Below are 23,367 nucleotides of genomic sequence, written 5' to 3'. Positions count from 1 at the left end.
AGGCAGGCAGTATTTGTCTTTTTATGACTGGCTTATTTAACTTACTATAATGTCATCAAGGCTGATGTCTGTTGTAGCATGTGCTATAATTCCCTTCCTTTTTAAGGCTGAGTAATATTCCATTGTATATACAGTTAGTTGACCCTTGAATAATTCAGAGGTTAAGGGCACTGACCTGACGCAGTTGAAAATCCACATGTAACTTTTGACTCCACAACAACTTAAACTGCTAATAGCCTTCTCTTGACAGGAAGGCTTACTGATAGCATGAACAGACAATACATATTTTGTATGTTATATGTATTATATACTATATTCTTACAATAAAGTAGGCTAGAGAAAATATTGAGAAAATCATTAAGACAGAGTACATTTACATTATCATATGTAAAAAAATCCACATATAAGTGGACCCATATAGTTCAAACCTATGTTTTTCAGGGGTCAGTTGTATATATACTGTATATATGTTATATATATGTTTTTTATATGCTATATATATACAGTACATACGTATATATATCATACATATTGTATAAATTTTATATACCACATTTTGCTTAATTATTCATTTGTCAGTGGACACTGGGTTGCCTCCATGTTTTAGTCATTGTGAATGGGTATATATCCAAAAGTGGAATTGCCGCATCATACGGTAATTCTATGTTTAATTTTTCAGGACCAGCCATACTGTATTCCATAGCAGTTACACCATTTTACATTCCCTTCAGGTATATAAGGATTCAAAATTTTCCACATCCTTGCCAATACTTGTTATTTTGGTCTTTTTGATAGCAGCTACCCTAATGGGCGTGAGATGCTGATGTCTACTGAAGAGCAGAAATTGAGGTTTATTTGTTTGCATATGGATGTTGCGATTGTTTCTTCCTCATTGATTGAAAAGACCATCCTTTCTCTATTGTACTGCCTTTGAACCTTTATTAAAAATCAATGGACTACATATAGGTGGGTCTATTTCTGGATTCTGAACTCTCCTTAAATTTTGATCACCTCCTTAATGTGAAGTGGTGTTAAGCTTAATATAGTGGCAGCCCTCCCTCAGAAGTAAATTTTTAGTCATGATTTAAGCAGAAGAGAAGACCAAGACATTTTACAATCTGGCAGGGAAGATTTACTCTGCATTTTGTGGTGAGGGGGGCTCTGAAAGACAAAACCTATGACTTTTCCAGTCTTTTCTTAGGAACTTACCCAAACAGATTTTGCATCGTGTATCTTTTTTTTTTTTTCAGATTTAGATTTGGGGCTGAGTGTTTCTTCTAATCTTGAGTATCCTTCTACAGAAAGCTAATACAAAAGTACAAGATAAGATAAATAAGCATTTGAGTTGAAAATATAGTCTCCCATAGTTATACAATAGTATAAAAATAGTGACTATCTTGATGGAGTCTAAGCGAACAAAGGAGTAGAATAGCACTAGGAGAGAGAAATGTACCGAAGCTCCAGTCCTGCGGATACCTTTCAGGCTGTCCGCAGATGTCTGGGGTGGTGGAGGCAGGGAGAAGTGCTTATACTACCCGAAACAAAAGGGCAGAACCAGCTCCATTCACTGGATAGCTTCATTGCTTTTGTCCCCACGTAAGTAAACAGGTGAAACTTTCCCAAGAAAGAAGTCCTCATCCAGGAGTTGTGACCCAGTTTGTATAGAGATCACAGTTGTGCTGGCCATTAATGTTAAGATGTCACTTAGAACATGATATAGAGATGATCAGAGTCTCAGAGATGGGAGAGCCCGAGCAAAGGGCTAATATCCTTTTCTGTCTTCCTACCTCTTATCTGAGCTCTCATTCCAGCTCTTCATCTGTGAGGCTGCTGGAGGTAAATTTCTAAAGCACAGCTCTGCTCATGCTACTGCCTACTTAATTCTGTTCTGTTTCTCTATGATTCCCCATTGGCCCCAAGACAGGAACATGATGTTTTATATAGCCTGTAAGCCCTTCATGGACTGACCCTAGACCACCTTTACAGTCTCCTGTCCAGGGACTCCTCTTCTACACTCTAATGAACTACTTGCTGAGCCCAAGCAGGCTGTGATTTTTTTGCTCCATTGGCATGTACTGATTCACCTTACTGGAATGCTTTTTCCCTTACGTGACTGATGGATTCTTAGTCCTCCTCTAAGATCCAGCTCAAGTATCGCTCACTTTCTCTTGACACCTCCTTGTACTGCCTGAGCAGGATGCGGTAAATAGAATGTAACGTTCGAAGGCATAGGCTTGGGTTTGAATTCCATCTCCATCATTATGAATTGTGTGAACTTTCACAAATTAGTTAATCTCTCTGAGCCTTGATTTTATTGTATTTTTTTTAAAGATTTTATTTATTTGACAGAGAGAGACACAGTGAGAGAGGGAACACAAGCAGGGGAGTGGGAGAGGGAGAAGCAGGCTTCCCGCAGAGCAGGGAACCCGATGCGGGGCTCGATCCCAGGACCCTGGGATCATGACCTGAGCCGAAGGCAGACTCTTAACGACTGAGCCACCCAGGCGCCCCTGCGCCTTGATTTTATAGTAGCTAATCCTTCATAGGATTATTAAGAGGATTAAACGGTATATGTGTATTTATATAATGCATATCAAAATACGTAAATGTCTGATAAACATTTCTTCTTGTTGTTATTCATATTATTTCTAATTCATTTATTCAGAAGCATTTATTGAGCACTCACTATATGTTGTTCACCCATACCAGGTGCCTGGGATGCACAGATGAATGAGACCTGCCCATAGATTTGAAGTGTTCAAGCATAGTGCTCTAAGAAGAAGATACACAAAGTGCCATGGAAACTATTACTTATTTTATGCCCACTGTATGGCAAGTACTTTACATGCATATCTCATTTCATCCTCCAACAACCTTTAGATGTAGGTATTATAATCCATATTTATATCGGTGGAAACAGACTACTTAACCTTAGAGAGGTTAAGTAACTTGCTTATATGATGTAGATAGACCTACCAAGTAGTAAAGCCAGGAGTCAAACCTGGTGTGTGTGACTCCATTAAAAGGAAACTTAGGAAATATTTGGAGAATACCATAAGCTCAAAAGATTTACATCTTCAAAGGCAGCAATCATATTTTTCCAAAAGATGCTTCTTTTTGCTTCTGCCAGAGGCGGCATATTTAACAGGATAAATTCTAGGGCTCACCCAAGTTGACAGGCCACATTTTCTTACAATTCATGCTCTGTTATTTATATAACAAATTCTGTTTCCTTGAGTCTTACTATTAACTCTTCACCCTCTTCATTTTCACTTGTGTACTGTAAACAGAAATAAGAGAAGTTAAAGTAAAGGCCAAGAATCCAATAGTTTTTATCTCTAGAATTTGGAAGAAGTGGTAGGTTCCCCTCTTACCATTTACACACTATTTCTAGGTGTGTCATTAAATAAAAGTGGAGTTTTGAAGTGTTTTTGGAAGGAAAAGCGCTAAGAAGGCTCTTAAAGATGCTTGAATCCCATTGTATTGGTCAGAGTTCTTAGTGGCAAACCACAGAATCCATGTGAACTGTTTTAGACAGAAAGGAGTTTGTCAAAAGATTTTAGTGACTTTTAGGTCTTCTGATATGGCCAAAGAATCAGACTTGGCTATTTTACAGCCAGAGCAAAATGCTTAAGTACACCTTAGAACTATCCTAGTGAAATATATGACTGCCCCCACCTGCTGATGATTCAGCTTAGCAGCATCACTATAACAATCCTTGTTCTCTCTTAAGAGATGCTCATTTTCTAGAAACTCCTAGAAACAAAAGAAAGCCAATTCTTTTTTTTTTTTTTAAATAAGCTCTGTGCCCAACATGGGGCTTGAACTCTCAACCCTGAGATCAAGAGTCGCACGCTCTACCAACTGAGCCAGCCACGTGCCCCAGGAAGCCAACAATGAAATCATATAAGGCAGTTAAAAGGAATAAACTAGAGTCACACCTTGTTAACATGGCTAAAATTTTAAAATGTAACATTGAATGAAAAAGCAAGTTCCATAGTAACAGTTAGAGTGTGATGCCATACATAAATTTGAAAACATACAAGAATAGTTTATAATGTATGGATATATGCATATATAAAACTGCAGGAACATCCTTATTGATGAACAAATTCATAATAGTGGTTATTTCCCAAGAGGGAGGAAAGGGAATGGAATCAGGGAAGGCTATATAAGTACCTTCAGGTGTATACTGAATGTTTTGTTTTTTATAAACTATTTTCTTAAGACGAATACAGCAAGATTTTAAGAGGTCCTAGAGCTGGGTAGTTAGGTAGCCTAATATACAGTTGTTTGTTATATTTATTCCTTGTACTTTTATTTAAATATTTCATAATTAAAATGTTAATTCTGGACTTTGAGTATTAAGATAAATTTATCCTTTAGATAAATTCAGAAGTGGTAAAGAGGCAGTTATTGAATTTAGTTGGTTCTTTTCCCAATGGGAGAGTGTTCAGGAAGATATCCAAAAAACTTGGTCATTGAGCTTTCCAGAGGGGGTTCAAGTGATCTCAGTGCTAACTCAGGCTGTGCCAGATACGCAGGTTGGAGCCAGGTCACACCCCAGTCCTATTATGTTTCTCTCAGGTGACCTTTCAAAGGGTGTTGTGAGTGCTTGGTCTGCAGTCAGGTTGGCTTTGTGTAGAGTGCTGGCCACAAAAGTCTACGTTGGTTTAAAACATTCTATTTACAAATGTGTAGTCAAATAGCTTGGGTATCATCAAAGGATAATTTGTTTGATTTGCGAATTCTGCCCCGTTATCATGGGAATTTATTTCAGGAATAAAGGAATTGAAATGTTTAGTCAAGTCCTTTATATTAAGCAAAGTAAAATCATTTTGGAAGGAGAACAAAGAAATGTGTGAAATGCAAAATCAAAAGGAGTCATCTTAAAAGAAATCAACTGAAAAAGTGTTTGAAGACCTGTGGCGTCCCTCGCACAGAGGCCCTCACTAAGGTTTTGAACTGATGGGATCAACATCTGGACTGGAGCTCTGGTTCCCTGGTCACCTGGGCCTCCTCCCGCTCTGGTTTTTCAGTGAAGGGATTTTTAACCTGGAGTCCACAGATCCCCAAGTGGTCCCTGAATAGAATTCAGGGAGTCTAGCAACTTGGTTAGCAAAAGATATTACTTCTTAATTTTCATTGACCCGTAACTAAAATTGAGTGTTTTTCTCAGTTATGAAGATAACTGGAGATAAACCGCTATAGTATTAACAGTACCTGTAACTTTATCGTCATGTCCCAAAGAGACCGGCCCCATCGTTTCCTTTTCTTTCAATGTCCTTGTGAGGTTTTGGTATCACGGTTATGCTGGCCTCAAAAAACAAATTGGAGAATTTTATTCTCTGGAAGATTTTGGGTAAGGTTAGTGTTATTTCTTTTTTAAATATTGAGTAGTATACATTGGTGAATCCCTTTGAGGCCTGGAATTCCTTTGTAGGAAGGTTTTTAAATGTAGATTTAATTTACTTAATAGATCTAAGACTATTCAGATATTCTGTTTCTTCTAAGTTTTGGCAGGTTTCTTTTTCCTAGAAATTTGTCCATTTCATCTACATTTTCAAAGTTGTTCAAACTCTCCTCTTTTTAATGTCTGTAGAATCCATAACACTGTCCCTTTTTCATTCTTTTTTTTTTAAGATTTTATTTATTTATTTGACAGAGAGAGACACAGAGAGAGAGGGAACACAAGCAGGGGGAGCGGGAGAGGGAGAAGCAGGCTTCCCGCAGAGCAGGGAGCCTGACGCGGGGCTCAATCCCAGGACCCTGGGACCACGACCTGAGCCGGAGGCAGACGCTTAATGACTGAGCCACCCAGGCGCCCCTCCCTTTTTCATTCTTGATATTAGGTAAAATTTTTAAACATGAACGAAACTCAGGGTTCAGAAGGGTTTAGGGAAAGGACAACTATTTTTTTTTTTAAGATTTTATTTATTTAGTTGACAGAGAGAGAGACAGCAAGAGAGGGAATACAAGCAGGGGGAGAGGGAGAGGGAGAGGCAGGCTTCCTTCCGAGCAGGGAGCCTGATGAGGGGCTCTATCATGGGATCATGAACTGAGCTGAAGGCAAACGCTTAACGACTGAGCCACCCGGGCGCCCCAGGGAAAGGACAACTATTGATGGGAGTTGAAATTAGTACCATCTTTCTGGAAGACCGTTTTGCACTGTGTATCAAACAAAATGTGAGTATATTTTATCCAAGAGCATTTTTAAAAAGGAATTTGCCATGAATAATTTCACAAATGCAAAAATATTCCACACAGTGTTATCTATAGCAGCAAAAAAAACAAACAAGCAAATGAAAAACACCTGGAAACAAATCAATGGGGGACAGGGAAGTAATTATGTTAGTTACATTCACTAGAATAACTTTTATGGTTACAAAACTTAGGACAGGCCATTGACATAGAAAAGAGCTAGGGGGATACTATTGGCTATAAAAAGCAAGTCTCAGAAGAGCATGTACAGTGTAGTCTCTTCTGTGTTAATACATACTTCTATATGTGAATGTATACAAAGAAAATCATTTGGAAGTATAGCCACCCAATTTTTTTTTAAGATTTATTTATTTGAGAGAGAGCACGCAAGTACGTGAGTTGGAGGGGAGGGGCAGAAGGAGAGGAAGAGGGAGAGAGAATCTCAAGTAGACTTCCCACTGAGTGCAGATTCCCCACTCAGGGTTCCATTCCACAACCCTGAGATCATGACCTGAGCCAAAATCAAGAGCCGGACATTTAACGGACTGAGCCACCTAGGAGCCCCAGCCACCAGATTTCTAACAGCAGTTATCTATGGGTGGTAGAATGTTGGGTAAGAGTTATTTTCTTTTTGCTCTTCTGTATTGTTTAAAGTGTTTGCATGAACATGCATCATTTCTACAAAAATAGCAAAACTTTCTAAAGAGCTTGGCAGTCACAAGATGAGAGGGTGGTTGGGGAGGGGAGTGTCAAAGCATTTTTCTTGCCTGATGGAGAACAGCCAGGAAGGAAGGAAAGCTTGAAGCTGTAAGAAAGAAGGGACAATCAGTTGAGTAAATCCCTTAGAAAGACAGGAGGGCCTGGATTCAGACACAGAAGTTAGCCTTAAAGGAGCAGGACAACTTTTCTTCCCCGAAGGGTGGAAAAGACAACTGGAGATATGAAAAGCTCAGAGCCAAAGAGAAGGGAGATAAGAACGTTCACAACTCATGGCTGCCGATTTCTTAGTGAAATCGGAGGTAAGACCATTTGCCAAGAGTGGGAAATGAAAGTGGAACAGGGGTCTTGAGGCAGGTGGGTCTCTCATAGTTGGCCTTACGAGAGGGATGTGGGGTGTGTGGGCAGCTGAGCTGACTGGGGGCCTACTGAAACTTTTGAAAGAGCCCAGTGGTATGGCTGGCACTTTTTATCTAGCAGAATGCACAGTTGATGTCAGGTTTTAGGGTGGTGCAGCAGGCTTAGCAGAGCTTCGGAGGATGACAGAATTCAGGATACTGATGAGGGCAATTTACCTAATCGGCCTTGGAATCCAGGATGCTTGGCAGGAAAGTGAATTAGAGAGAGTGCTAAGGACTGGATATTGAGTTGGAATATGAACATCCAAGAAACCAGAGGACGGGTGTTCATGGTCAAAGTGGGTTTCAGAGTTTGACATGTTCCAGGGGACACAGGGTTGGCTAGGTGGCCGCGGAGTATCAGGAATGGTTGTAGAAGTTGGGAAGGTCAGGATTGTGATGCGGGAGTTTTAGTGGTCTTCCTCTTCGATGGGAGTATTTCCCCAGGGTGGTGATGGGAACTCTGGAGAAGAAGGTTTTGAGGCAGGTACTAAGAGATTGGTTTCGAGGATAGAAAGAAGGCTGACTCCTCAGAGAAGGCTTAATGAAGAAAGCCGGGAGAGCCCTGGTCTGGAGTCACTACAAGGGAGAAGGGAGTTTACTGACTTGCCGTATAAAGGCCCAGGACGCTGGGATGCAGGAGGTCTGTCCTTGAAGCTGATGGGCAAAGCCAGGTTTGCAATGCAGGAGGCTGGCGGGAAGAGTTGTCCAGAAAAGAAGAAATGCTCTGTTGAAGCCTCTTAGCAAAGGGACAAGGGGCAGGGACAAAGGGGTGCAGATGAGTGTGCTAACAATATGAGAAAGGGGGTTCTAAAGAGAAATGTGCTGGCGAGAGGAAGGGCTGAGCTGCAAAGAGGTGGAGCTTTATCTGCTGGGTTCCCAGAGGAAATGCTGAACTGTATGTTTCTTTTTCTTAGCACAGAGCAATATCTGCTCACTACAGAGAGAACAGAAACTACAGATAAGCAAAAAGCAAAAACAAGTAAACAAAAAACCATAAGAACTACCCACGATCCCAGGGGCTTGGAGCTTTTCCCATTGACATGTCCTTCCCCTCCTGTTCCTACTGCCATAGATCCAGGTCAAGGCCACATCATCTTTACAATAAGCCTGTCCTCTGGGTCATAAATCTCTGTCCCTAGCTGAGCCCCCAGGCCTGCCCCAGCTCCTCTCCCACCCTTCCCTTCCTGCATAAGCCAACACAGTCATTTTCCCCAAATGCCACTTTCCATTGTCGCTTCTCTTGGTAGGTTCCATCATATACTACATCCCCTCCCTGGACGTTAAGGGCTTCTCTAACGTGGAACCATCTTATTGCCCTATGCTCATTTCCAAATATTTCTCTTTTCTTAGACATGCTTTATTTCCCTCCCAGCTCACTTTCCCATATCCTCACATCCGGGTCTCTGTCCCCTCACTGTGATGCCCCTGTTAGGACAACCACCCCATTACAAAATCCACCCCTGTGAAGGCCTGGTGCCCTACTCTAGCCCCTAATGACTGATGTTTGGCCTCCTAAGTACTCATATGACCACCCCTTTTAGGACCTTATCAGTTGGATTTCAGTAAACACTTAAGTGTGTCGAGTATACTTGGGTACACTTAGGTGGAAGCAAAGGATTTAGAGCCGGGAGGAGCCTAGTCCCCTTATCTTACTGATGAGGAGCCTAAGATTCATAAAGGCCAAGGAACATCCTCCTAGTCAACCAGCAAGCTGTTAATAAAGCTAAGACTAGAACCCCGATTCTCAGACCTAAATGCTCCATGTTGAATTGAAATTTGCTTTTAAAATACAGACTTTTTGTGATACCTGGATGTGAAGCTCCAGAGGCCTAAAGCAATGATTATCACTTTTTAGAGTACATTAGAATTACCTGGGGAGGGGCGCCTGGGTGGCTCAGTTGGTTAAGCGTCTGCCCTCGGCTCAGGTCATGATCCCAGGGTCCTGGGATCGATCCCGCATCGGGCTCCCTGCTGGGCGAGCCTGCGTCTCCCTCTCACATTCCTCCTCTCCCACTCCCCTCTCTCACTGTTTCTCTCTCTGTCAAATAAATAAATAAAATCTTTAAAAAAAAAAATTACCTGGGGAGATTTCTAAAATTCCAGACTTATAAGCCCAATAGGGGGAAACTCTGATTGAGTAGGGGTGGAGTAGAACCTGAGTTTCCTCATCAAACAAACAAAATAGAACAAACAAAGACAACTCTCCACATGACCCTGATACAGATGATCCTCAGATCACCCTTTGAGAAACGGAGTTTGTGACTTTCTGTTTCGAGCTCTCTGATATTGCCCCTGTAGACACTCTTAAGCTTTTCTGAAGCTTCCTGTGTTAGGAGCAGGTTTGGGTTAACCCACAACCAGATTCCCAGCCAGAATGTACCAGCAGCAGCCTTGTGCTGTAGTCTGCATACCTTCTCGGGCTCAAGCTGGCCTGGACCCCAGCTGCTGCCCTCCGTGGACATGCTTGGCCATTTGGCCCCAGGAGCCAAATGATTTTTTCAAAGTACTTTTAGGCACACTTTGGCAAAATATTGAGTGTAGTGGAATTGTTGGAAACAGCCCACGTGCTGAGGTGTTTCTGAGCACCTTCTGACGTGTGGATGCCGAGGCTGTCTGTGCCCAGGACACCCAAGTAAACCACACCCAAACATGCTCCTCGTGCTCTCCCGAATCAGCCCGTACGGCCCTGGGCCAGTAGGCCAAGGCGGAAAGGCAGTTTATGTAGTCATTAGGGCAAGGCTCCAGGCGTACTGCCTCCCGCCCGGTATTTATACCCCAGTTCCACCATTCCCAGCAGCACGACCCCTGACATCCCTTTCCCTGTTTTCTCATCGAGGAAGTGAGGATAAAAATGATTAAAAAAAAATTATGTTATAAAAATAAAAATAATTCTTACCCCATAGGTCGGTTACGAGGATAACAAATCAGTGCATGTAAAGCGCTGGAAGCAGCGTTTAGCACATAGTAAGTGTTCGGTAAGGGACTGCAGTTACTATCATTGTTTCATGGAAACCCTGATGAGATCATGAGACACTCAAGGTGTGACTCACGGCCCAGCACAGTTATCAAAGAGTTATCAATTCCCTCCTTGTTGCCTGAGCGCACATCAGAGAAATGACTAATAAGGTGGGAAGAGCGCTTCAAAATGCAGCCTGGACCTCTGAAGACAATGAAAATATGCCAGGTATTTCCTAGCAATAAGGTCAAGCCTTGCATAATTTAAGAAACACACAGCTGTTCAGCGTTTTGGTTCTTGAGAAGTGGCGGTTACATAACGGCTGTAACCACGCAGATGAACAGAGCCAAAGGTGGGGGAGAAGGTGCTTTGAAAAGATGTGTTAGTGCTGGAATGAAGGGTGTGATCGATGACAGACGTGGCGGCAGTTAGGGCTTCATAAAGTTTGGGTCCGGGAGATCCATGCATGCCCATTCTGGCACATGTTGGCTTGACAACAGGAAAAACATCTCTCGACATTTACTATCAGGCTAACACCAATGGGAGGTATGAAATTTTTCTCATATGAGCCATATTGCCGGTATTTTCTCACTCCCTGGTAATGTTTTTAAGCTAAAAGTAAGATTGCCTCACTCTCTAAAGTGATACAAAGCTGAATTAATCTCTGAAATTACAGGTTTTTCAAACTTTTCTTTAAAAAAAAAAAAACAAAAACAAAACCTCAACTGAGAGGGTTGCCAAAGCTTCACCTTGCTGCAGTCATCGTGCCAAGTTAACCTTTCTTGGTGCTTCAGATGCCAAGCACAGGAGAGCGCTAGAAGGGTGCTGAAACGCAAGTTCCAGCAGCTAATCTTTTGAGGGGCAGGAGATATTAGTCCATGAGCACCTACCAAGTGATCTCATGTGCTACCAAAATACTTCTTGGACTGCCCTGTTTGAGTTGTGCGATATTCTTTAAAAGAGGACTGACTGATTTAAATAGATTGCTTAGTGTTTGTCACAACCTCAGGCTCAAGCGTCTATCTAGAGACTAGAAAACCAGTTTGTTTCAGGAGCTATCTTTAGGACATGCATCATCCTCATCTCCTAGGAGGAGCCAGAATAGTTCATTTACTGCCCACGTGTTTTGGAGATGATGCTCAAACCAGGGGTCTTTAGACCCACAGATAGGGAGAGTGCCAGAGGGAGCTGCTGTGGGCCAGGCCAGGCCGAAAGCCTTACCTCTGCCTCTGCACTTGGTAGGCTTCTGTTTACCGTAGCAAGAAGCTGCCGTGGTGGAATGAGTCCCTGGAATGGCTGAGGCCCAGGAAAACTTTGTTGGATTGAAATACACAGTCTTACCTCAGGGTCTTTTAAAATAAATACTTTTTTAAATATTTTTAAATGAGAGCGAAATTTGAGTTGATTTTTTTTTTTTTTTTTTTTTTTTTTTTTTTTACTGTGGCCTGTCCAAGCAGTGGGGGGGACCAGAATGCTAGCTTGATGGCTGGGTGGCAGGCAACAGCCAGGAGGCCGTAGCTAGCTATCACTTTTATTTATTCACACGATACCCCCCATGCAGGACACGGGCCACACCATGCTGTAGAGGAAGGACGATGACTGTACAGTCTCACTGAGCACACGTGGGTGTGTGAGGCATTATTTTGAATACCAATCAGTTTGAAATTTTTCATAATAAAAGTTTTTATTAAAAAGTGAATTAGCATATTTGAGAACAAGAAGGAGATATTGGAAGATAAAAATGTAACTAACTTAGGGGCGCTTGGGTGACTCAGTCGGTTAAGCGTCTGCCTTTGGCTCAGGTCATGATCTCCGGGTCCTGGGATCAAGTCCCGTATAGAGCTCCCTAATCAGTGGGGAGTCTGCCTCTCCCTCTCCCTTTGTGTGTGCTCTCTTGCTCCCTCTTCCTCTCTTTGGCTTTCACACTGTCTCAAATAAATAAATAAAGTCTTTTAAAAAAAAGTGTAACTAACTTAAACACTTGTTAAGTATGACAGAAGGACTGGAAAACAAAATCAGGGTGTTTCCAAAAGATAAAATGAAAAGATGAAGTGAGAAAATAGGGGAAGAATAATATTTGAAAAAATTTAATGGCACATCCAGGAGTTTCAGTGTCTGACTAATAGGAATTCCAAGGAGAAAAAACAGAGAAATAGAAGGAAATTATCCAAGAAAAAATACAAGAGAAGTTTCAGAACTGAAGATCAAGTCAAGGTGCTCTAGATTAAAACATGCAATGAATGAGGGGTGCCTGACTGGCTCAGTCAGTGGAGCATGCAACTTTTGATTTCAGGGTTGAGTTTGAGCCCCACATTAGGTGTAGAGATGACTTAAAAAAAGTAAAATCTTAAGAAGTACAACAAATGAAAAAAAAATTACCCAAACCCACATATATTGTCATCAACAGTCAAAACTCCAGAAACAATGAAAGCTTTTGGAGAGCTGAAAACTTGTCACAAACAAATGAATGAAAATCAGAATGCTATCAGAGTTCTTAATATCAGTACTGGGAGCTAGAAGACAATGGAATAAAGTCAACAAAAATTCTGAGGGAAATTTTCCATCTAGAATTTTATACTCAGCTCAACTTTCAATCAAATGTGAAGATAGGACAAAGACATATTTCAATCTGCAAGGACTCAAAACTTTGCTTCCTGTGGATCTTTTCTAGGAAACAACCAGACTAAATACTTCAGTGAAATGAGGAAATAAATAAAAAAGGCGAAAGAAACAGAATCCAGAAGGCAGGGAACCAACACAGGAAAACAGTGCAGAGAAGCCCAGTGTGTATAAAACAGACTCAGCTGTTTTGAAATTCCAGATTATCTGACAGATTTGGCCATTTAGAAAATAATATTTATTGATAATTCAGGCAGGGTGTTTAGAAGAATTTGAATAAAAGTGCGTAGAAGATTAAACAAATGAAATAAAAAGGGAAATGTTAACTCTAAGGGAAAAATGGTACACAGAAAAAAAATCAGAGTAAACTTCTTGGCTTTTCAGTGAAAAGTTCATTCTCATACTAATGTAAAGGAAGGGGAAATGTGGTAGATGGTGTAAAAGAGCTGAATTCTAAATTATTATAACAAAATTAATAGATGAAGGATAAGTAGATAAACCAAGAAATGGCAATATTAACATATTATTTGGTTTTTAAAAAAACTAAAAGCATTGAAAGTGTTTTCCTAGTGTTTTTTTAATTCAGTATTTTTCAGAAATTTGATTTAAACCATGTGATTTTGTCTGCTCTGATAAAAATTAAAATTATTAAAAAAATAATAATAAAAGGTCCAAAGTTTGGTCATCGGTGGGAAATTCAAGCCTGCATTGTTCAACAAGCTTTTGCCAGCACAGGCATCACCTGTGTGGTGGGTGACAGCACACAAAGTCTTGACTGGATCTAGGCTGTCTGTCTCCAGGTTCCTTGTCACAGGATATCCTTCCTGTCCCCTGGCAGGTGACTAGGTTTTCTCCTGCCCCAGCCATACCAAGTTTCAGGTGAGGTTATAAGACAGAGCAGGGGTGTGTGCCTCTTAACAGGAAGGGAGGGAGGGAGGGAGGGAAAGAGGAAAGAAGGAAGGAGGGAAGGAAGGAAGGAAGGAGAAAATCCCCTTCATAGATGAATTTAGAAAACAATTTGCCACTTTGCTATTGAGACAGCTTCAGGGAAATTCTATCCAAAATGCATCCAGCTGGATCTGGCATCAGATGACGATTCCACTTTTTCACCACGTGAAGCCTGTTGGTGCGACTCCGTGTGTCTCAAGGCCAGCCCCAGGGCGTAGAATTAACTGGTGGGCACACCAGGCTGTCCTGTTTTCACCACTGCCCAGGTTGGAGTTGGGTACTAAGGGTTCCAGGCTGGCCCAACCTGGGGATGGCCGACCCAATAGACCTAGAAAACAAGACTGAGCCAGATTTCCCTCCCATGGGTAGCCTTCTCTCCACTGTCACCACTGCTCACTGGAGGTGCCTTATCATAAATCTGGGACCTATCCCAGTCCAGGCTAATCCGCAGCTGGGCTCACTGAGTCTCTTAGAATTGGACCATCCAGACCATGGCCATATTTCAGCAGCCATTCAGTTCTCTATACTCCTGATGATCAGCACTGGCTGAAAGAAGTGACTGCACAGGAAAGCCCTTTCTACTCCTACACACAGGTATGTGCAGGGTACCAGGCCAGCTACAGGCTAGGACACACTGTTTGTGTACATAGGTCTGCGTTAAAGCCCAGACCGTCCTCTGTTGCAGGCTTGGAGTGCCATTTTACAGTGGAAATGACTGTACCAAACTCCTAGTTGGAGAGAACCCCTTGCACTTTCAGTTAGCTAAGGTTTAACCTGTTCATGGAAGTGTCTTCCTTTGAAAAGAACATCTTTTATTTTTTAGGTAGTGAGCCATTTTTAAAAATCTTGTTGGTTTATTACAGAAGTAATGCATGCTTATAACAGATTGAAACAATACAAAAGTATGTTAGAAAAGGATTTCCCCCATCCTAATCCCATCCGTAGGGGAAAAGGGTGGTATATATGTATGTATATACAACTTTATATAACATATACATATATATACATACATGTATATATACTGCAGACGTATGCACACATGTGTCTTTGCAAACAAGCATGACTCAATATATGGTTATTGTTCAACAAAAATGAGCCTATGCAATGCACCTTGTTTTTTTCTGTTGCCATATATTATAGACATCTTTTCATATTATATAGATTTACCTCATTCTCAGAAATACTCTTTATAAGGATGTACTTCATTTATCTAAGCCCCCTATCAATGGACATTTGGATTCTTCCAGACTTTTGATATTAATATTCTTGATGCAATAACATCCTTAACTCTGAAATCTGCAGCCTTTGTTCAGATTCCAGATAGTCCATACTTGGTGACCTGTAGCAAGTTACTTAAACTCTGTGCCTCGGTTTCCTGGTATATAATATGGGAATAAAATTGTCCTCAGAGTGTCCCTATGAAAAAAGAGCTAAGTATTTAGCATATTATAATAATGATAGCTAATATTTATTGAGTGCTTACTATCAGCCAGGCACTGTGTGGGTAAACAAATACCACAATTTCATGCATTAGCCTTATAACACATTTTTTTATATCTGCAAAAGAAAGTCCTACATTATTATTATTGAAATGACATTAGTTATTCCTATGCATCTACTCCTCCAGGTAAATTTTTAAATCAACTTTCCACCTACATCCCATCAATATGACAAGTTTTTTTTTTTTTTAAGTCTAGTTGGAATTTTGAAGGGTGTTTGTACTCTTGAAGGGTGCCAGAGTAGAAAGACCCTTGGACTTGAGTTAAAGAGAACTGGATAGTCTCGTGGTGTCCCTCCAAAGCCGTGTGACCATGGGCAGTTCATGTAAGTGCTCTGAGCAACTGCAGCTTCCCTACCTAGTAACCGGGAGGGATGATCCTTATGGGAGCAGAGGGCGGGGATATTCTAAGAAAGCACTAGAACAGCACCTGACAATATTTTTGAATGTGCTTGCTTCTGAGACAAGTGTTTTTGCTTTGTCTTCTGGTCCTTTGTCATCACCATTTTCAGTGGCAACTCTAAGATGATCTTCTGTGAAAAGAGTTTGTGTAAGAGCAAGAACTGCAGTGAGAGAGCAGGATGAAGTTTAAGGCCCCCGCTTCCTGTGCAAGGCGAGCTGAACATTTATGACCAGTGAAGATTAGCCAAAAGGGAGGAAAGGGAATTGGGACAAACATAGACTGTTCCATTGTGCCGGCATGTGCCACCAACCGTGGCGTGGACTTCCTGCTGCAGGACACAGCTGACCTTTGGAGAGTCACTGTCTGGGTGAGGCTGTCCTTTAGCAGGACAGCACACAGCTGTTGTTTAGATGTCAGAGGCTAGTTAATAACTGTGTTTGGCAGTCAGCTTGGGATGTTAACAGTTTGGAAAACAGTCTGCTTCTAGGTTTAAGGAAGGCGAGTATGAAGAGAATCTTTGTGTTGCTAACAGGTTGTTTGGTAATCCTACTTTGAACAAAAATTAACACTTAGCAATAGCTTTAAATAGTACTAAGAGAACTCAAAAGTCAGAGCAGATGTGCAGGAGAAGGTCACACTTCCAGAGCTCTCTTGGGAACTATTTCTGGACTAACAAGTCCAATAAACATGTTAATTCAGGTTGAGATTTCTAATGCAAATATTGACTCAATCTCAACCTTTTGCAGTTAATTCTCCAACGTGAATGTGTCCTTTCAGGCTCTCTTGGCCTGTTTTCTTGTGCCTCATACTTTACCCACCCTTCATTTTCAACTCTTAGCTTTTAATAGTTCTGCATTCTGTCTCTAGATCTGAATAATGTTAAGAGGCCTAAATTGAACTTTTCCTCACTTTCCCAGTGGCATACTTGTGGGAAAGGAGGAAGGAGAAGAGACTGTTGAGACCAGGAAATCTTGGCGGAATGTAAATGGTTCCCAGACGTAGATCAGATTACGTAGAAATAACTTCTTACCCACTGTTTACCATTAAAGGAAAAACTGAGGGCAGGTGGTTTTGTTGACCGCCCCCCCTCCAGTTCACATGAGTTTTAAAAAATTACTGTTCAAAACAATGAATCATGGAACAGTACACCAAAACAAATTATGTAATATATGGTGATTAACATAACAATAAAAAAATTAAAAAAATTAAAAAAAATTACTGTTCATTTTAAAATATGTGTTTTAAAGTTTCTATAAATTGGTGTGCAAACTGCTGCATAGCTGGCCAACTTTTAGTGTAAAATAGAAAAAGCTTTGTCTGAAAGATATGACAAATATACTGTATATTTACTTCACCTTCATTCCTGAAGGATATTTTTACTGGATATAGAATTCTGGGTTGAGGATTTTTTTTTTCCAGATGCTGTTTTACCATCTTCTGGCTTCCTTGGTTTCTGATGAGAAGTCAGTGGTCACTAGAATCATTGTTATCTTTATGTAATTAATCATTTTTCTCTGGCTGCTTTCAAGATTTTCCTTTCTTTATCTTTGGTTTTATTTATCCTGATTAGAGTTCATTGAGCTTCTTAAATCTGTAAAATTAGGTTTTATACCAAATTTGGAGAATTTTCAGCCGTTATTTCTTTGAATATTTTTCTACCCCATTCTCTTTTCTCCTTCTGAGACTGGTTATACCTGTGATAGACTTACTTATTTGTTATCTTAATTCCAGTGTAGTTAACATATATTGTTACATTAGTTTCAGATGTACAATATAGTGATTCAACAATTCTGATCATCACCCGGTGCTCATCACGAGTGCCCTCCTTAGTCCCCATCACCTATTTCACCCATCCCCCACCCACCTCCGCTTTGGTAACCAGCAGTGTGTTCTCTGTAGTTAAGAGTATGTTTCTTGGTTTATCTCTCTCTCTCTCTCTCTTTTGCTCATTTGTTTTGTTTCTTAAATTCCACATATGAGTGAAATCATATGGTGTTTGTCTTTCTCTGACTGACTTATTTCACTTAACGTTATATTCTCTTGCTCCATCCATATCATTGCAAAGGGCAAGATTTCATTCCTTTTTGTGGCTGAATAATATTCCCGTGTGTGTGTGTGTGTGTGTGTGTGTGTGTGTGTGTGTGTATACACATACCACCTCTTATTCATTCATCTATCAATGGACACTGGGCTGCTTCTAAAATTTGGATATTGTAAATAATGCTGCTATAAACATAGGGGTACATGTATTCCTTTGAATTAGTGTTTTTGTATTTTTTGGGTAGACACACAGTAGTATGCTTACTGGATTGTAGGGTAATTCTATTTTTAACTTCTGGGGCACCTCCATGCTGTTTTCCACAGTGGCTGCACCAGTTTTCATTCCCACCAATAGCACATGAGTTCCTTTTTCTTCACATCTTTGCCAGCACTTGTTGTTTTTTGTGGTTTTGATTTTAGCCATTCTGACAGGTGTGAGGTGATATTTCATTGTGGTTTTGATTTGCATTTCCCTGGGATGAGTGATGTTGAGCATCTTTTCATGTGTCTGTTGGCCATTATGATAGACCTTTTGATATTGTCCTATAGGTCTGATGTTCTGGGTTTGCTTTTTTTTTTCAATCTTTTATTTCTCTCTGTTCTTCAGATTGGGTAATTTCTGTTGGTCTATCTTCAAGATCACTGACACTTTCCAATATAATTTCTATTCTATTAAGTTCATCCAGTGATTTTTTTTTTGAAAATTTTGTATGTTGTATTTTTAATTACAGAACTTCCAGTTGGTTCTCTTTTATAGTCTCTATTTCTCTGCCAAGGTTTTCTGTATATTTCATATATTCTTTTATGCCATTGAGTGTAATTATAATAGCTGCTTTAAAATCCTTATCTGCTAATTGCAACATCTGGGTTATCAGGATTGCTATTGATTGCCTTTTTTCTTGAGGATGGGCTGCATTTTCCCATTTCTGTGCATGTTTAATAATTTTGGGTTGTATGTTGAACGTTGTACTACTACATTATGGAGACTCTGGATTCTATTATATTCTTCTGAAGAGGTTTATTGCAGGGGGGGCAGGTTATTGTTTATTTTGGTTTTTGCCTTAGCTAGCAATTACCTTGGTTGAATTAAAACCACAAACCCTGGCTGTTGGGCTAAGCATCTCAATTCTTGGCTCAGTTATTTTATTCTTAGCTAGGTTGCCTAGAGTCTGCCCCATGCATGCATGTCTCAGGAGATTTGGGCAGAGTTTTTACGCAGAATTTGAGGCTTTCTCTTTCTGGGATTCCCGCTTCACTTTCCAGTGGCTGTGGTGGTCCCAAAATCTGTCTCTGAAAGACTGCATGCTTTCTGTTGGAGTTTTAGCCCTCGGCATGACACTGACCACAGCCTGCCACCAGGCTAAAAGCCATAAAATTGAGAAACACATCTATGTCTTTTCCTTTCTCCGACATCTCAGCCCTCCTGCAGAATCTACCTATTTCTTTGTCTTTCTACAGGGCCTTCAGGCAATTGTTTTTATAAATTTTGTCTGGAGTATATAGCTTTTTCCGGGAGAATTGGTCCAATAGGAGCTAACTTGGCCATACCAGAGGTAAAACTAAAAGCACACTTTTAAAGTGCAAACTGCTCCTTCCTATAATTAGTTCAGATTAGCAAAATTGAAAAATATATCTATAAGTAGATAAAGACATGGGACTTGAAAACTTCTTGAGGAAACAGTTATTTTTAGGGTATTAGTAAACTACTATTAACAACCAAATAAGCAGCATAGTTTGTTGTATACTTCAACATATTAATGAGATACCAGAAGCTTCTTTGTTAAATCTTTTAGTCAAAGTTTCTGTTTCATACTAGCCAACTGAAAGTTGCCAGGCAGCAACTTAATATACCAATTCACAGAATTAAAGGGAGAAACAAAAAAATACCTCAATCAGAGTTGGAGATTTTCCCACTGTCAGCAACTGATAGACCAATTACACACACACACACACAAAATTTTCAGTAAAAAGCATAGATGAAGACATAAGCCAGATTGATGTTTGTAGACTGCTACATTCAACAACAACAGGATATACATTCCATAAAACAAGTCTCAATAAAGTTTAAAAAGTTGGAATATGTAGAGAATGTAGCATATCCTCTGACTACATTGGAATTAAATTAGAAATCAATAACAGAAATATATCTTGGGAAACCCCAAATATTTGGAAATTCAGGAACACACTTTAAATAATCTGTGTTTCAAAGAAGAAATCACAAGGGTATTTGAAAATAATTTTAACTAAATGATAATGAAAATATAACATCAAAATTTATAGGATGCAGCTAAAGCAGTACTTAGAGGAAATTTTAGACCTTTAAATGTTTGTTTTATAAAAAGGTATTTTTTTAAAAGATTTATTTACTTATTTATTTAAGAGAGAGAGAGGAGGGGCAGAGGGAGAAGGAGAAAGAGAATCCAAAGCAGACTCTGTGCTGAGCACTGAGCCCAGCCAGGGGCTCGATTCCACAACCCTGAGATCATGACCTGAACCAAAATCAAGAGTTGGACACTTAACCAACTGAGCCACCCAGGAGTCCCAAAAAGAAAAGTCTTAAATGTGCTATACAGTAGCACTTTCTGTGGCAATGGAAATGTTCTGTATCTGTGTTGTCAAGTCTGATAGTCACTAATCATATGTGGCTTTAATTTTTAATTAATTTAATTTAAATTAATTTAAATTTAGATACCCACATGTGGTCGTTGGCTACGATATCAGATAAGACAGGTCTAAAACTCAGTGACTGAAGGTTTCCTCGTAAGAAAAATATCCAGGGCACCTGGATGGCTCAGTCATTAAACGTCTGCCTTCGGCTGAGGTCATGATCCCAGGGTCCTGGGATCGAGTCCTGCATCAGGCTCCCTGCTCAGCGGGAAGCCTGCTTCTCCCTCTCCCACTCCCCCTGCTTGTGTTCCCTCTCTTGCTATGTCTCTATCTGTCAAATAAATAAATAAAATCTTTAAAAAAAAAAAGAAAGAAAAATATCCAAAATAAGTAGTAAGAAGGACATGAAAAAGAAAAGAGCAGTGGGAAGGAATGACAACAGCCAGGCAGCCCAGCTTCCTGAAGGCTCTGCACACACCTCAGCCCCACAGGCGCAGGCACCGGGCACTCGCCCACCCCCCACCATGATGCCCAAGAGGAAGGTTGGCTCCTGCGAGGGGGCAGCGAAAGAGGAGCCCAAGAGGAGGTTACTGAGGTTGTCAGCTAAACCTGCTCCTGCAAAAGTGGAAATGAAGCCAAAAGCAGCAGGAGAGGATAAATCTTCAGACAAAAAAGTGCAAACAAAGGGGAAAGGGGGAGAAAAGGGAAGACAGGCTGAAGTGGCTAACCAAGAAACGAAAGAAGACTTACCTCCCGAAAACAGAGAAACTAAAAATGAGGAGAGTCCAGCCTCTGATGAAGCAGGAGAGAAAGAAGCTGTCTGATTAATATCATATATCATGTCTTATCAGTGGTTCCTATCTCCCTTCTTGTACAATCCAGAGAAATATTTTTATCAACTATTTCATAAATCCAAGTTTTTTAGTAGCTCTAGAAACATTTTTAAGAAAGAGGGAATCCTCCTCATCCCATTTTTTAAGTGTATATGCTTTTTTATAAGAGGTGAAATCATTTGTTGGTTTTTATTTTTTGGTACAACCAGAGAATCGTGAGATATTGAATATGGGAGGCTTTGATTGTCTTATGTGTCAGCTCAACATTCCATAGATGGGGTAGTTTTTATATCCTATAATACTAAGCATACTAAATGGCAATTTGGAGTCAGTCGTGCATTTAATGTGTCTTGAACATTTTAAATTACTTCTATTTCCATGTTGTTTTTGGTAGAATTGATTCCTAAAGAAAACCACTCCTTGATCTTGGCTCTCCCTGTCAGAATTTTGTGCACTCTGTAACATCTTGGTCTGGTAGTCCAGTTTTCCTAGTAACTTGTTAATGTGCTGTGCGAGATTAAAAACTTGAGTATGTAGTGTATATGATATTAAGTTGTGAATTAATGGGACTTAACAGATAATAGTGTATCAACATTTGAAGATATTGGTACTTGATATACTGTTAAGGAAAATTTGCCTTCTAATTTTAAGCTGGGAGGTCACTGGAATAACTCTTAGAAAAGAATCACAACTACATGACTTTTTAGATGTTCAGTATGTACATTAAGAATTGTGTACAAATTGAAATGTCTGTACTGATCCTTAGAACAACCAGTAAAGACTCAATTATGAAAGAAAGGTAAGAGCATAAATCAGTAAACTGGAAAATAGACAAAAAGTAGAGAAAAACCATAAATCCAAATGCTTTGTCTTTTAAAAGATTAATAAAATTGATTAGATATACAGAGAGCACTTATTACCAAGAACCAGAATAAGAGAGGTGTTATCAATCCTACAGACATTAAAAAATTAATAAGGGAATATTAGGAACAACTTTATACCAAAAAAATTAAACAACTTAGATGAATTCTACAAATTCTTTGAAAAATACAGCTTATCAAAACTGACACCTGGGGGCACCTGGGTGGCCCAGTTGGTTAAGCATCTTCTTTCGGCTCAGGTCATGATCCCAGGGTCCTGGGATTAAGCCCCACGTCAGGCTCCCTGGTTAGCAGCGAATCTGTTTCTCCCTCTCCCTCTGTCCCTCCCCCTGCTTTGTGCTTTCTTTCTCCCTCTGGCAAATAAATAAATAAGTCTATTTAAAAAAAAAAAAAAAAACTGACACCTGATGAAACAGAAAATCTCAATAACCCTATGTCTATTAAAACAATTCTAATTCAGTGTCAAAAACCTTCCCACAAGCAATTTGGAGTTCTCAGTGTTGGTAGGAATGTAAAATGATATAACCATTTTGGAAAGCTCTAGCATTTCTTTCTTTTTTTTTTTTTTTAAGTAGGCTCCATCCATGCCCAGTGTAGAGCCCAAACAGGGCTTGAACTTATGACCCTGAAATCAAGAGTCGGACACTTAACTGCCACCCAGGCACCCCTCTAGCATTTCTTATAAAACAAGTATATCCTTATGTGACTCAGCAATTTTACTCAGAGTTATTTACACAAGAAAAATTGAAATATGTGTTGACAAAAACTTATAAAGCCTATATGAAAAAAAAAAAAGCCTATATGTCCCCATTAGTAGGAAAATGGATACAGAAACAGTGATATATAATGGGATGTTACTTAGCAGTATCAAGGAGAAAATTACTAATACATGCAACATGTATGAAACTAAAAAACTGAAAGATGCCTTCCACAAAAAGAAGTGTTTAGTATTTGATTCCACTTATATGAAATTCTAGAGTAGGCAAAACTAATCTATGGTGGGGGGGAAATCAAAACAGTGGTTCCTTATGGCAGAGTAGGGATTTTTTTAACTCAGGTGTATATACTTATGTAAACTCAGTGTATATACATTTAAGATTTGGGCACTTCATTGAATATAAATTTTACTTCAAAAGAAGAAGAATGAATATTGAACCGTAGTTAATGATACACATTCTGAATTATTTAGAGGAAGTAGAATGGTACCTGTAGTTTACTTTGAAATACATCAAAAAGAATAAATGGATTAATGAATGAATACAA

At 39.9% G+C, this 23,367-nt stretch overlaps 1 protein-coding gene and 1 pseudogene across 6 annotated transcripts in view; both read left to right on the top strand.

Moving 5' to 3' along the window:
* The window catches only part of CTDSPL (CTD small phosphatase like), a 112,132-nt gene that overhangs the window by 13,462 nt on the left and 75,303 nt on the right, over positions 1–23,367 (top strand). The gene's annotated exons all lie outside the window — the stretch shown is intronic.
* On the top strand, positions 20,918–21,245 carry LOC112823569 (non-histone chromosomal protein HMG-14 pseudogene; annotated as a pseudogene).

Source organism: Callorhinus ursinus, unplaced genomic scaffold, assembly GCF_003265705.2.
Source record: "Callorhinus ursinus isolate GAN/ISIS: 27379988/994484 unplaced genomic scaffold, GSC_fseal_2.0 scaffold1, whole genome shotgun sequence".
In the NCBI taxonomy this organism is placed as follows: Eukaryota; Metazoa; Chordata; class Mammalia; order Carnivora; family Otariidae; genus Callorhinus; species Callorhinus ursinus.
The sequence above is the reverse complement of the archived record's forward strand: the minus strand, read 5'-3'. Positions and strand labels throughout refer to the sequence as shown.